At 42.0% G+C, this 15,032-nt stretch overlaps 1 protein-coding gene across 5 annotated transcripts in view; it reads right to left on the bottom strand.

Annotated features, from left to right (window-relative positions):
- Positions 1–15,032, bottom strand: part of GLI3 (GLI family zinc finger 3) — a 338,369-nt gene that overhangs the window by 204,780 nt on the left and 118,557 nt on the right. The gene's annotated exons all lie outside the window — the stretch shown is intronic.

Genomic DNA, 15,032 nt, shown 5'->3' with positions numbered 1-15,032 from the left:
AAAGGCTCTGCCAATTGGAATAATTCTAGTGGCAAAATTCAGGAGGCCCAATAAGGATTGCAAATCTTTAAGGGTAGATTTTGGTTTGGAAATAAATTTGAACAGAGCAGAACGCAGTTTGGCTATTTTATCATCAGGAAGTCTACACTCCATCCTAGAGGAGTCAAGGATTATGCCCAAAAATTCAATAGCTGTAGAGGGCAAAACGGTCTTCTCATGAGCGAGAGGCACACCAAAATGACCACAAAGCTGAACAAAAGAGTTCAACGTATTGAGACACTCAGGGGAAGAAGCGGGACCTACAAAAAGGAAGTCGTCTAGATAATGTAAAATTCCTGCTCCCGAAGAATTTTGATCTAAAACCCAATGCAAAAAAGAAGAAAAACTTTCAAAGTAAAAACAAGACAAAGAAAAACCCATCGGAAGACATTTATCAAAGAAAAAACAATCCTGGAAATGAAAGCCTAAGGAGGAAAAACCATCAGGATGAACAGGAAGAAGCCGGAAAGCGGATTTAATGTCGGCTTTCGCCAATAAAGCGTTCTGACCAAAATGCTGTAATATGTCAATTGCTTTATCGAAAGAAGAGTAGGACACAGAACAGGATGAACTGTCAACTTCATCATTTAAAGAGGAACCCGCAGGAAAAGATAAATGATGAATGAGCCGAAAAGAACCAGGGTCCCTTTTCGGCACGATACCCAATGGGGAAATCCTAAAATTTATGAATGGCGGAGAAGAAAAAGGACCAGCTACCCTGCCAAGATCTAATTCACTCCTAATTTTTTCTTCTACTACTTCAGGATATAAAGAAACCGAATGCAAATTTTCAACCACTTGGCATCCAGTCCCCTTATAGGGGGGAATGAAGAAGCCAAACGAAAAGCCTTTAAAAAGCAAGCTACTGCTCATTTGGTCTGGGTATCGATTTAGCCATGCCACCATATTTTCCACTTTCACCGGTGTCCGAGCTCTTTCCGTTAGAATCTTTTGACGCGGATTGAGCTGACTGCTTTTTAAAGCACTTGAAAGCGGGGTGTGGGTTCCCACAAAAGGAACACTCATGGCGAAAACGGCAATTGGAGCTCCATTTACAATTAGATTCATTGAAGGCATAACAGAAGCCTTTCTTAGTAGCAGGAGCAGAAGATGATCTGGAAGAGAAATGTCTCTGGGGAAGCATCAAATTCAACCATAAACCCACATCCTTACTACCCCAGTGGACTTCGGGATGAACCGCCAGCTTTTGGCGGAAAGCCTCATCATAGTGAAGCCAAGCAACTCCGCCGAAATTCCGATAAGCCTCAAGAATAATATCTATATGTTGGAACAACTTGCTACAAAGATGTGGTGACTTCTCGCCGAGGACAGCCGAGTAAATAGAGAAAGCCTGCAACCAATTGTTAAACGATTTAAATGTACGTTTGGACTCATCAGAATCTGGCTTGTCATCCTTCTTGTCTAACTTACTCGGCTGTTCCCTACGAGGAAGCAAAGAAAACAAGTCCACAAAATGATTATTCCAAATCAGCTCCTTGGTAGAGGAGCTCAAATGGAATCCTAACGGAGACAATTCACAGGTTAATGCCTCCTTAAAGACATTCTTAGGGACAGATGCAGTTAGATCTATAGGAGGAGTGGAAGGGGGACCAGAGGGGAGAGCGCCGCTTAAGGCCTCAGAAAGTGCATTTTGAACAACTCGCTTTAAATCACAGTTAAGGAAAGACAACAGAGGATCAAGAATCTCACCCCTTCCAGAGTTCCTGTCTTCAGCTGGTGTCTCAGTTGCGCAGCCTGCGCTCAAGCCCTCCATGTTAGGCGAGCGCACCTGCGTGGATGGGGTAGGCAGTAAATCCGGATCGTGGGTGTGTGCTGGCATCATCCTGGAAACCGAAGGAAAGGTAAATCCTGCAGCCGCCGAGAGAGGAGAGCCGGTATTTGAATTTGGCGCTCTCGCCGGCAGAATCTTCCGGCCGCGACCGCTTCCTGATGTTCCGGCGGCGCCTGATGACGCGGGCGGCGTCTCCTCACGACGTCGGCGAGCATCGCGAGATGGACTCCGGGACCTTCGCACTGTAGGGAGGCGGGACTTCCTGCTGCTCGCTGTAGGAGGGTGATTGCGAGAGGGAGATGCCGGCGACGGGGAATAGGATGTCCTGGGCTTCCTCTTCCTGGAGCTGCCGCGGAGGTTCTGAGGAGACGCCGGAGGCAGATGCAGGGGCTGCGATGCGGAGCCGGAATCCTGAAGGTGAGAGACGACTACCGGAACCGAGGAAGAAGACTTTGATGTGAGGCAACCCTTAAGCCATTCTGCGCCGTCCTCTTCAGCTGCTCTCGCAAGGACCTGCTGAAGTAAGTTCTCCATCTATACGTGGGGTCTTCTTTCTTCATGCGGTACCTCACACTGGTTGAAATCTGCCAATACCTGGCCATAAATAACCCAGTGACCACAACGCAACGCACTGACCACCAATAGCCAGCCGTTAAAAAACCACCAAAACGGCTGATTGGAGCCAGATTTAACCAATCCAAACTTAAAATATGATTACCAAAAATACCACTTTGGCTAGCAACCAGCATTAGCCAATAAATATCAGAGGCTGTGTGGCCATGTGACCCCCCCTATATTCCCTACGTAAAGTAGGGGGGGGGCTTCCATTTTCTTTTGAATGAAACCTGAACTAAAGTAGCCAGCAATGGTCGCTACACTTTTACTGGAGCTGAACTCAACAGTTCTGTGCAAAGTATTTCCATCCAGCTGCTGCTAGAGCAAACAACAGATGATACCTACTATCTTTTATCTTTCAAGGAGTTTTTCTGCCAAGCACATCTGGACTCTGATTGGTTCATACAAATTCACGAAAATTAAAGTGACAAAGGTGCCATTGTTTTCCATAAATAGAATCCATGTTACCTTGTTCCAGGGCTGCTAAACAATTAATCTGACTGGTTGCCCTAAAATGACATACGGTATTTGTATAGGTATAAAAGGTTCTTATTTAGTTTTAATGTTAGCAAAGTACTTTTGTAACTAGAAATCATATCACTAAAACTATGTGCATTATCCCTTCTTTCTCCTAGACTATCATTTAAAAGGAACCTAACAGAACACTCATACAGCCTGATGCATGGGCAGCATGAATCAGATGCTAGTTGCATTATTGCAGCTGTGTATGCTTTGGGCCTCATTCAAATGTCAGTTTTTTTCACTTATCAGGAAAACTATCTTTCACCAGTGTTTCATCCAAGTTTTATCAGAGATTGGTTGGAGTTCAGGCCAAGTTTTGCTTGCAGTCCTGATTTTGATCCAACACTAGGAACAAAACGTGACAAGTCTCTGATTTTGCTAGGACTACTCGGTCCTCAAAAAATCACGGACATGTGAATGACCCCATTCACTATTATAGGTATGAAAAACAAAGATAGGACCCTTACGCAAAAAACAGATGAGTGAATGATCTCTTACTCTGAAATGATTGACAGATATCACAATATGTGTGTGTACTGTGAGAGACCTGTCAGTCTAAGGTAGAAGAGTGGAGAAGCCACTGTAGACCTGCCTTGGTTTAATCATCTGACATTTGCTTCCTGACCGGATATTCAATGTAATTTTTTTCTGAAATGTCATAGTGTTTCAGAGTAAAACATACAGGGCAGCATGGTTTGGGCAACATCAATCTCCTGTCAGGTTCCTTTTACAAAATCAAAAACATTCATCTTTGGGTCCATTATATATGACTCAGCTCTGCAAAGCTTGTAGCTCCTTTTTTATGACCCATGTCCATCCTGCCTGGCTGAACAATGACAGCCATTCCTAGACTATTTAACTTTCTGCCAACTCTCTTTTTTACAGAAAGTAGTGCAAATTAAGACATTTTCCACCACAAACGAATGTTCTGAGGTTCTGTTCTTCACAATTCCCAAAAATCAAATAACCATGGAATGTATTTTAGCATAGAAGCAAACTTTTAACATTTATCTTCTGTACTTTACATCCTTCTTACAAGTAGTATCATACATAGATTTAAGCAGAAAGTACATCTAATATATAAAGCTGAATGTGTGTGTGTGTGTATGTATGTATGTATGTATGTCCGGGATTGGCATCTGAACCGTCGCAGCTACAGCCACAAAATTTTGCACAGTCACACGTCTGGACCCCGAGAGCGTCATAGGCTATGTTGTGAGGTGAAATTTTAACCCCGCGCTTTCCAATTCACCAAACAATTTTGCCCCTATCTACATAATGGGGAAAAAGTGAAAGGAAAAGTGTTGGAGGCGTCGCAGCTACAGGCACAAAAATTTGCACAGTCACACGTCTGGACCCCGAGAGCGTCATAGGCTATGTTGTGAGGTGAAATTTTAACCCCGCGCTTTCCAATTCACCAAACATTTTTGCCCCTATCTACATAATGGGGAAAATATGAAAGGAAAAGTGTTGGAGGCAAATTAACAGCTGCCAGATGTGAACAAGGGGGACTTAAAGAATGAGAGTGATGGCGCCAAAGAGTATATACTGTACAGTTGCTAAGGTGGGGCCCCGACATGGGATAATCACCACACCACCACGGGGATATGAACACACACACAAAATGCGCCACACACTACCACGTGCTCGAACACATATACCACCCTCAGCGCACATTTCACCACACATACACCAACCTCACCACATAAAAGTAGAAACACAAAAGTCGCCGCTCAAAACTCGCCACGCGCAAAAATCTCCACATGCAAAATTCGCCACACGTGCAAAACTCACCTCATGGAAAACTCGCCACACGCAAAACTTGCACACGCAGAAAAATTGCCACACGCAGAAAAATTGCCACATACACAAAAGTTGCAACACATGCAAAAGTTGCCTCACACAAAACTTGCACATACTCAAAAGGCACCACACATAAAACTCGCCACGCGCAAAACTCGCCATGCGCAAAACTTGCTGCACACAACTTGCTACACTAACCTGTCACATGCAACTCGACACACAAAAAGTTGCTACACACATGTCGCCACACAAAACTCATCTCACAAAAGTCCCTACATGCATGTCGCCACACGCAACTCAACACACACAACTTGACACACGAAACTCGCCCTAAAACACACACAAGTCTGGTATTATCCTTCAAAAATAAAAATCTGATTAATAAGCAGACAAACTACAAGAGCAACAAATGTACCATATAGGAATCCGGCAGCTGTCAGTCACATGACCAGTCTATTATGTGTATGTGTGAGCTAATATATACTGCCAGGGGGAGGGCTTACTGTTGGCTGGGGATTTATCAGGCTGCCATTTTAGCTTACAAATACTGAGGTAAAAATACTGACCAAATAACGTGTGAACGAGGGCTAATACAGGAGGAGATGACATACAGTTATATACTATATACAGGAGGAGATGACACACAGGTATATACTATTTACAGGGGAGATGACACACAGGTATATGCTATATACAGGAGGAGATGACACACAGATATATACTATATACAGGAGAGATGACACACAGGTATATACTATATAGAGGAGGAGATGACATACAGGTACATACTACATACAGGAGGAGATGACATACAGGTATATACTATATACAGGAGGAGATGACACACAGGTATATACTATATACAGGAGCAGATTACCTACAGGTATATAGTATATACAGGAGGAGATGACATACAGGTATATGCTATGTATAGGAGATGACATACAGGTATATACTATATACAGAAGGAGATGACACACAGATATATACTATATATAGGTGAGATGACACACAGGTATATACTATATACAGGAGATTACATACAGGTATATCTAATATATAAAGCTGAATGTGTGTATGTATGTATGTGTGTATGTCCGGGATTGGCATCTGCACCGTCGCAGCTACAGCCACAAAATTTTGCACAGTCACACGTCTGGACCCCGAGAGCGTCATAGGCTATGTTGTGAGGTGAAATTTTAACCCCGCGCATTCCAATTCACCAAACAATTTTGCCCCTATCTACATAATGGGGAAAAAGTGAAGGGAAAAGTGTTGGAGGAAAATTGACAGCTGCCAGATGTGAACAATGAGGACTTAAAGAATGAGAGCGATGGTGCCAAAGAGTATATACCGTACAGTTGCTAAGGTGGGGCCCCGACATGGGATACTCACCACACACTGGGATGTGAACACAAACACAAAATGCGCCACACACTACCACGTGCTTGAACACATATACCACCCTCAGCACACATTTCACCACACACACACCAACCTCGCCACATAAAAGTCGAAACACAAAAGTCACCACTCAAAACTCGCAACGCGCAAAACTCGCTACATGCAAAACTCGCCATATGCAAAACTAGGCTCACGCAAAACTCGCCACACGTGCAAAACTCACCTCATGGAAAACTCACCTCATGCAAAACTTGCACACACAGAAAAATTGCCACATGTACAAAAGTTGCACCACATGCAAAAGTTGCCTCACATAAAACTTGCACATACTCAAAACGCACCACACATAAAACTCGCCACGCGCAAAACTCGCCATGCACAAATCTTGCTGCACACAACTTGCTACACTAACCTGTCACATGCAACTCGACACACAAAATGTTGCTACACGCATGTCACCACACAAAACTCATCTCACAAAAGTCGCTACATGCATGTCGCCACACGCAACTCAACACACACAACTTGACACATGAAACTCACCCTAAAACACACACAAGTCTGGTATTGTCCTTCAAAAATAAAAATCTGATTAATAAGCAGACAAACTACAAGAGCAACAAATGTACCATATAGGAAATACGGCAGCTGTCAGTCACATGGCCTGTCTATTATGTGTATGTGTGAGCTAATATATACTGCCAGGGGGGAGGGCTTCCTGTTGGCTGGGGATTTATCAGGCTGCCAATAGCAACCAATCACAGCTCAGCTTCTATTTTGCTACAGTTAATTAACCTGAGCTCTGATTGGTTAATATAGGCAACAAAGACATTCTCAGTATAACAAAGCTAATATATGTTGTGAAATTCTTCTATTAGCTTAGTTTTTGCCTTTTAATAATTACATTTCTATCTATTTGTTTTGTGGTTTTTGTGTGCAGAATAAATTTTTGTTAACACATTCTATTTTGCTAACAGCAGTCATTAACCCGGGCGAAGCCGGGTAGTACAGCTAGTTTTCAATAAAGTTCAATATATTTTTTTACTTTTTAAGTGTAAAACACATGAAAAAAGGAACTAAATGGGCATATCATTAGCTGAAAACTTCTAACACTGATTACAGAAGAACCACAAGACGGACTTCTTCACCCCAAGTATCATTTTATAACAGTATAACAGCAACAAACTGACAATTCCTGTAGATTACTTAGCAAAATCCTGCTGACAGGTTCACTTTAAGATAATTATTATACAATTTATACCACAGAAAACAGATACGAAAAATAATGTATGCCCCACGGACAATAACATATAGTGTATTTCTATCTCTCCCTACATGTACCTAAAGAAATACCGTCTATACTCGTGTATAAGCCGAGATTTTTAGCACAATTTTTTGTGCTGAAAATGCCCCCCTCGGTTTATATACGAGTCAATTGTCCAGAACGCTGGTTAGGGGGAGCGGCGTAGCAGCGGCAGGAACACAGTGACAGCTGCAGCCACTGGCTAACAGAAGACATTATACTCACCCTCCGTCCCTGCATCTCCACTGTCCCAGCGGTTCTGCTCTCCTGTGCTGAGACGTCACGTGGTACCGCTCATTAAAGTAATGAATATAGACACGTCTTCACTCCCATAGGCGTAGAGGAGCATATTCAATACCTTAATGAGCGGTACCACGTGACTGCCGAGGTGAGGAGAGGAGAGCAGCCGGGACAATGGAGATGCAGGGACGGAGATGCAGGCGCGAGGAGTGTGAGTATGATGGGGAGGGGGGGAAAAGTGAGGCATGCGTACAACCGGGGAAGGGGGAGCCGAGTCATGGGGGGCGGGGGGAGCCGAGCCATGCGGGATGGGCGAGCTGAGCAATGCGGGAGCGGGGGAGCTGAGCAATGGGGGAGCTGAGCAATGCGGGACCGGGGAAGCTGAGCAAGCTGAGCAATGCGGGTCCGGAAAAGCTGAGCAATGCGGGACCGAGGGAGCTGAGCAATGCAGGACTGGGGGAGCTGAGCAAGCTGAGCAATGCGGGACCGGGGGAGCTGAGCAATGCAGGACAGGGGGATCCATGCATACAACAGGGGGAGCCCCACATACCAAGAGAGGACATGGGGAGCCACATACCAGGACAGGGGGAGCCACATACCAGGACAGGATGGGGGGAGCCGCAGCCGCATACTAGAACAGGACAGTGGGAGCCATGCATAACAGGACAGGGATGAGGGGACAATGCATACCCGGCTTATACTCGAGTCAATAAACTTACCCAGTTTTCCATGGCAAAAGTAGGTGCCGCGGCTTATACTCAGGTCGGCTTATATTCGAGTATATACGGTATGCCTACCAAGCCACAGAGGATGGCACCCTACAATAAACGCAAATGGCGCCCCTGCTCACAGTCGGCTGACCTAATAGGTCCTATTATTTACTGGTCTAATTCAATGCAACTCAAACAAGGCCCGACATGCTTAAAAGCATCATACCAGATAATAATTATATAGCGGCTGTATACCACAAAAATAGCCAAATGGAACTCAAAAGAAACAACACTGCAGGATATTCTATTCAAAAGACACAATCATCTATGACACCTGCTTAACATGGTCTAAAAGGCATAAAAAATAAAAATCAACTAACAGCAACAGAGCAAAAAGCCACTATATGTTAGGACCTACTAGGGTCAGCCTACGGTGAGCGAGATCGCCAGTTTTGCGGCTAGGTAGAGTTATTTCTTTAGGGAAAACCAAAAAAGAATTATGAGGACGAGGCCCCAAACAAGAACAAAAAAAAGGAAAATGTGTGAATCCCTAAAATATAACTTTTAATAGGAAGTTTAAAACAAATAAACTCGCGGGTTCATGTTAAGCGGATATATGTCAGTTATACAAAACATAGATAAAGTAAAGGATCCACAGAAAAAGGGTAAAAAAAACAATGTGACTAATCAAATCTACAATGCCATTGTAAATACCTTTCTTGCCAGTGGAGGTTGGCACCCTACATTTCTGCAGTATAGCACCCCCACTCGTCAATGGCTATTTGGGCTGGTACCATAATTGGTCTACATTGGTATAGGATATTTAGCTGGTGTGGTAACCTTATTAATTAGATTTTGCCCCCTTTGTCAGATTCTTCTCTCACTTGCTCTGTATCAATTTCCCACACATAACCATATTAGCTTATGAGATTTTGTTTGCTCTATGTGTTATGTTCAGGGTTTATTAGGGTCTTCAAGGGATAGCCGCCGACGAGTGGGGACGTCATACTGCAGACACGTAGGGTGCCAACCTCCACTGGCAGGCAGGGTATTTACTAAGGCATTTTAGTGCAGATTAGCCTACACACATTGTGGTTTATTGCCCCTTTTTCTGTAGACCCTTTCTTTTATCTATGTTTTGTATTATTGACATGTATCCGCTCAACATGAACCCACAAAATCATTTGTTTTAAACTTCCTATTAAAAGTTTTATGTAAGGGGTCCACACATTTTTAGTTTTTGCTATTTCTTTAGGGACATGTAGGGAGATATAGAAATAATTTATATATTATTGTCTTTGGGACATACATTATTTATCTGTTTTATGTGGGATAAAATGTATAATACTTATCTTAATAAACACTGGGTTAATTACCTCAAGATTGAGGTTTTCTTTTCATAATTGTATAAGTTTTAAATAAATTATTAAAAGTTAATTTTTAGTGGGTACTTTTCTTGTAAGCCATTAGTCATTTACCCGATACTCTAGTAAGTCTATAATAACTTTTACCACTTGAAGAAAACCTCACTTTTTGTTTTGCAATTTAGCACAAACTAGTCATGATGCCAACAAAAGGCCACAACTGGACTGAATGAACCAAAAAGTAAACTAGAAAAACTGCAGATGTGTGCCACCCCTGATAATCTGCAACTACTTTACACAGGGGATCTGTGTAACTTCAGTTATTATGCATTCCATTGGTGTAGGCAAGGCAGTCTCCGAGGTTAAGTTCCGACAATACATTTTTGGTGAGTTTTTGACACTGTGTATTTTTGTGTCAAAAACACAGTGTACTTAAGTTCCAGCAAAGTGAATGGTATTTATAGGAGTCTTACGCCTACTGTGCGTGACGCCAGTCACTATTCATAGAAAAAAGGCACGGACAAGCCACGAGGCTGGATAGTCATAAGATTAGAGGTCAAAAGCCAGGAGGGTACACCATAGACAGAGGGGTGAGACAGAGGAGTAGTCAGGTCACAGTCTTGGGTCAGAATTCCAAGAAGGTGGTGGGTCTTGAAAAAAAGGTAGACAAACGGAAGGTCAAAGGCAAATCCAAGATTGAACAATAAAGATTAGAATACAAGACTAGAAACAGAGCACACACACACCTCTGGAGCAAAGGTAAGTTTGGGAGTAATCTATAGCAGAGAGCTGGTTAAATAGCCATGTAAATACTCCGAACAGCAGACACATGGATGAAGCCCCAGCACACCCTAGTCCTGAATGGATGGTTAGACTGTCACTCAAGACACTCACAGCTCAGCCCACCGTAGCATCCGATATGATGTCTGAGCTGTCCATCACCATCCTGACATCTCAGCATGGCCCTGTCCTAGATTGGACAACAGAACTATCATGCATTGTGTCCAAACATACTGATATGTGAAATTGTGACAGTACCACTTCTTCTAGAGTGCCACCAGACCCCTGGGTTTTCCAGGAAACCTACAAAGGAAGGCCCTAACCAGACTATAAACCTTCACAAAATGAGCCGGAACCGAAGATCTTTCATCAGATCCGTATCCCCTCCACTGATCGAGATATTGGACAATATTCTGGACCCTTTGAGCATCCATGATCTTCTGCATCTCATACTCCAAACCTCAATCAACAGGAACCAGAAGAGGCGGAGATGAGGAAGACAACATTGAAAGGACAAACTCCTTTAGCAAGGATTTGTGGCACACATTTGAGATATGAGGCATCAAAGGAAGTGTTCATCTAATGGCCACTGGATTAACCACCTCCAAAATCTCATACGGGCCAATAAATTTAGGACCCAACTTCGCTGATGGTACTTTCATCTTAATGTTTTTGGATGATAATGAAACCTTATCACCTACATTGAAGATGGGACCTGTTGTTTTATTTTTGGCCTTCCGTTTTTGACAAAGCTGAGCCACCCCAATATTCTTCTGAATATCCCTCCACACATCCCCAAGTTTCTGTATGGCAACCTCTACTCCAGGACATCCAGAATTCATCCTAGAAAATTTACAAAAATGGGGAGGAAAACCATAATTGCAAAAAAAAGTTGAGGTTCCAGTAAAATTAAAAAAGAGTCCACGGTCTTTCTGGAATTGGCAATGGAGCCAATTCCACAGCCAGCCGTTTATGACAGACTTTAGCGTTTGTGTGCAAACTTCACAAATATACACAAAATCTTTAATATCATTAAGCAAGGATGGCCACCAAAACAGTCTAGCAATAGCTTTCTGTGTAGCAGTAATCTCAGGATGACCACTTAAGACAGAATCATGAAACCCCTGAAACAAACGTAATCTTAAGTACACAAGCACAAATAATTTGGACCCTGGAGTAGCAGAAGGAGACAAGACTAAACTCTACAGATCTCGTCTTCCAACTCTAAAAATACAATAGAAACCACAATACCCTTAGGGAAAAGGGAGGATGGACGTTCTGGGGGACAAACTGAATTAAGGCTACGTGATAAGGCATTATGATGGCCTGAATGTGATAGAAAAACTGAATCTAGAAAAAAATAAGGACCATCTGGCCTGTTTCGGGATTAACCGTTTAGCCGATTCAATATGATCCATCACCATAGTGACCAGATAAATAGCTTCCTCCAAAAAAAGTCTCCATTCTTCAAAAGCTAATTTGACAGACAGAAGCTTGCTATTCCCAACATCATAATTTCTTTCAGCGGATGAAAATTTCCAAGAAAAATGCACAGGGCCACAAGTTGGTTAGAGTTTTGGAACCTTGAGATAATACAGCCCCCTAACCTGACCTCTGAAGCATCCACCTCTACAACTAATAGTTTCTGGAGATCTGGTTGCATTAAAACTGGAGAGGACATGAAACACTCTTTCAATTTATTAAAGGCACCAATAGCATCCGATGACCAAACTTTAAGACCAAGCCCCCTTACGTGTGAGATCAGTAAAAGGTTTAACGATCTTCAAAAAACTCCTAATAAACTTTCTGTAGTAATTGGCGAATCCTAGAAAACGTTGCAATTCTTTAAGGTCACATAGCTGAACCCAATCCATTATAACCTGCACTCTCCCAGTATCCATCTTAAACCCTTTTCTTGAAGAGAAAAAGTACATTTCTCCAATTATGGAAATAAATTTTCCTAAGCTTTTGTAAAACAAAATGGACAAATGGAGAACATTATAATGTCACCAAGGTACAGTATAAGACATTAAACCATCCATTGCAATCAGAAAAGACATAATTCATAAAGTTTTGAAAAACTGCTGATGCATTGGTTAACCCAAAAGGCATGACAAGATTTTCAAATAGACGCTTAAATGTTAAAAACGCTGTTTTCCACTCACCACCCTTCTGGATTCATAGCAAAATAAGAGCCCCCCTAAAACTTAGTTTAGCAAACCATTTGATTCCCATAAGCTGATTATATAGCTCGGGGATGAATGAAAGTGAGTATTTTTAGCCGTAATTTTGGTTAACTCAGGAATATCGAGGCAAGGATGGAGACCCCCATCTTTCAGTTTAACAAAGAAAAACCCAGCGGCTACTATATAGGAGAAGAAGGACCGATATGAAACTTTCATAAACCTTCGTTTACATGGCTGTATTTACAGGACCTGGTAAATTATACAAGTGAGCCTTAGGTAATTTGGCATTAGGGATAAGATTAATAGTGCAGTCATATGGGCAATGGGGAGGTAATATCTCTGCCTCTTTTTCTGAGTACACGTCTCCAAAGTCTTTCAGGTACCCCGGTAGACCTCCAGACTTGCAAAACAAATTTGTACAGAACTAACACATCTCTTAAACAGTTGGGGCTCCACTCAACAATATTTTTCTGACACCAATCAATAACAGGATTGTGAATATGCAGCCATGGAATACCCATTACCAACCAAGCAGGCAAATTATCCAAAACATAGCACAATCTGGATGCAGTGTGGAGTGTTCCCACTTTAAATGTGAATTCCACATCAAAGACTCATCAGATACTCATGGAGTATTGTGATTGTAATTATTGACCTAAAATATGTAAAAAAAAAACATATTTCGCTGTGATGAACATTAAATGTGTCATGGGAAAACAATAAGAAACCACACTAATCAATGATCCCAAGGTAAGTTCCACTTTCCTACACTACACTAAAGACTGACAAACAGAACGTGAACATTTATTTCAAAAGCAAATAAAAGTTAGAAACTTAGAACAAAGATGTAGTGACTTTAACTCCATGGTTTTATCTTAGAGCCAGAGTAAATCTCTGCATGTCACCAACCCAGACAGAAAGCATGGCATGTACTATATCAGCCCTGCCAGGTGCTGCACAGTCCAGGTGCGGTTACTTTTTGTTGTTTTTTAGCAATGACTACAGTGGACACAGAAGCCTGACCCTTTGGGGATACTGAGAAAGTTCTCTGCCGACTCTGCATTATACCAAATGCTATCACTGGCACCTGTGACACATTTAAGAGGTGACATTTAGGGCTGAGGTGGAGGGGGTCAAAGTGGCATTTGTCATCACCCTTGTTTTCTTTGCACATTCAGCTGCAGAGCTCTGAAATTAGATCATTTGCTTGTATAAACCCCCATGGCTCTCTGAAAATACTGTGGAATGTAAGCGCCTCAGTCTAGAATTTTATAGGTTAATGAAAAGCAGTCGAAGTGATCTCATCAGCTTTAAATGAACCCAACTAACACCTACAGTCTTCAGCTTCATCACTTTCCACAGTTTTTTTCACGCATAAAGGCAAATAGTAAACTCTGAAATATGGCCAATTTTTCACTTCATTTCGACTTCGTGAAACCTTTAACTAACATCCCAAAAGCCACAAATGTAAATTAATATCCTGTGTTATATAGCAATTCCCAAAAAAGTAGAACTTTCTAGGACCTCAAGAGGGTGGTTATACTGAATCCTGCATTTTCACAGGTAAAACTGGTGGTGGTGGTTAAGCAAAGTGGAGAAGTTGATAGTTCACGCTAGGCAACTTCACATTGGGTTTGTGGTGGATTGGAGTTTTTCACACAGTTTACCAACCTGGGTCTTTTTTTCTACTAAATAAGACTCCACTGATTGTGATCCTCTAAAATGCAAATCTCTGTTCACACTGCGGAAAGGTCCCAACACCTAGCTATAGGCTCATTACTGCAACAGAGCCTAAGACTGTGTCCTTCTGATCTGCATCAGGCAGGTACTCCTCAGTGTACATTTTTTTTACATTTTTGAATGGGAAAGTGCAGAGTGTTTTCTAATTTTGAGGCATCCTGAAAAATAAGTGCACTGCACAATTTTTTGAAACACTGATGCCAATATACTATTTTATATAACTATACAGTGGTACATATCACTGCCATCTGTTGTAGGTATACATGGGGAACACTGGAATTTTAGAAATATTAGAATTGTTTGGTTTTAAGGAATTTATTTTTGAATCCAATAACGATCATGCCAAAGAACAAGGTTCCTTTAAACAACAGTTCTTCACACACTGCAGTTCTGGGCCAGATTCATTATTGCATTAGCCCCTGTCTTTGGTCTAGCTTTCCGTGTTTTTAGCATGGTTTTAATTTGTGTCTTATTCTCATTTGCCCTTTTTTAAAGTCAATTTTATATGTGTTAGCCTGTTTTTTATATTCACCA

The sequence above is a fragment of the Ranitomeya variabilis genome, chromosome 6 (assembly GCF_051348905.1).
Source record: "Ranitomeya variabilis isolate aRanVar5 chromosome 6, aRanVar5.hap1, whole genome shotgun sequence".
In the NCBI taxonomy this organism is placed as follows: Eukaryota; Metazoa; Chordata; class Amphibia; order Anura; family Dendrobatidae; genus Ranitomeya; species Ranitomeya variabilis.
This window is presented reverse-complemented; position numbering and strand designations above follow the sequence as displayed.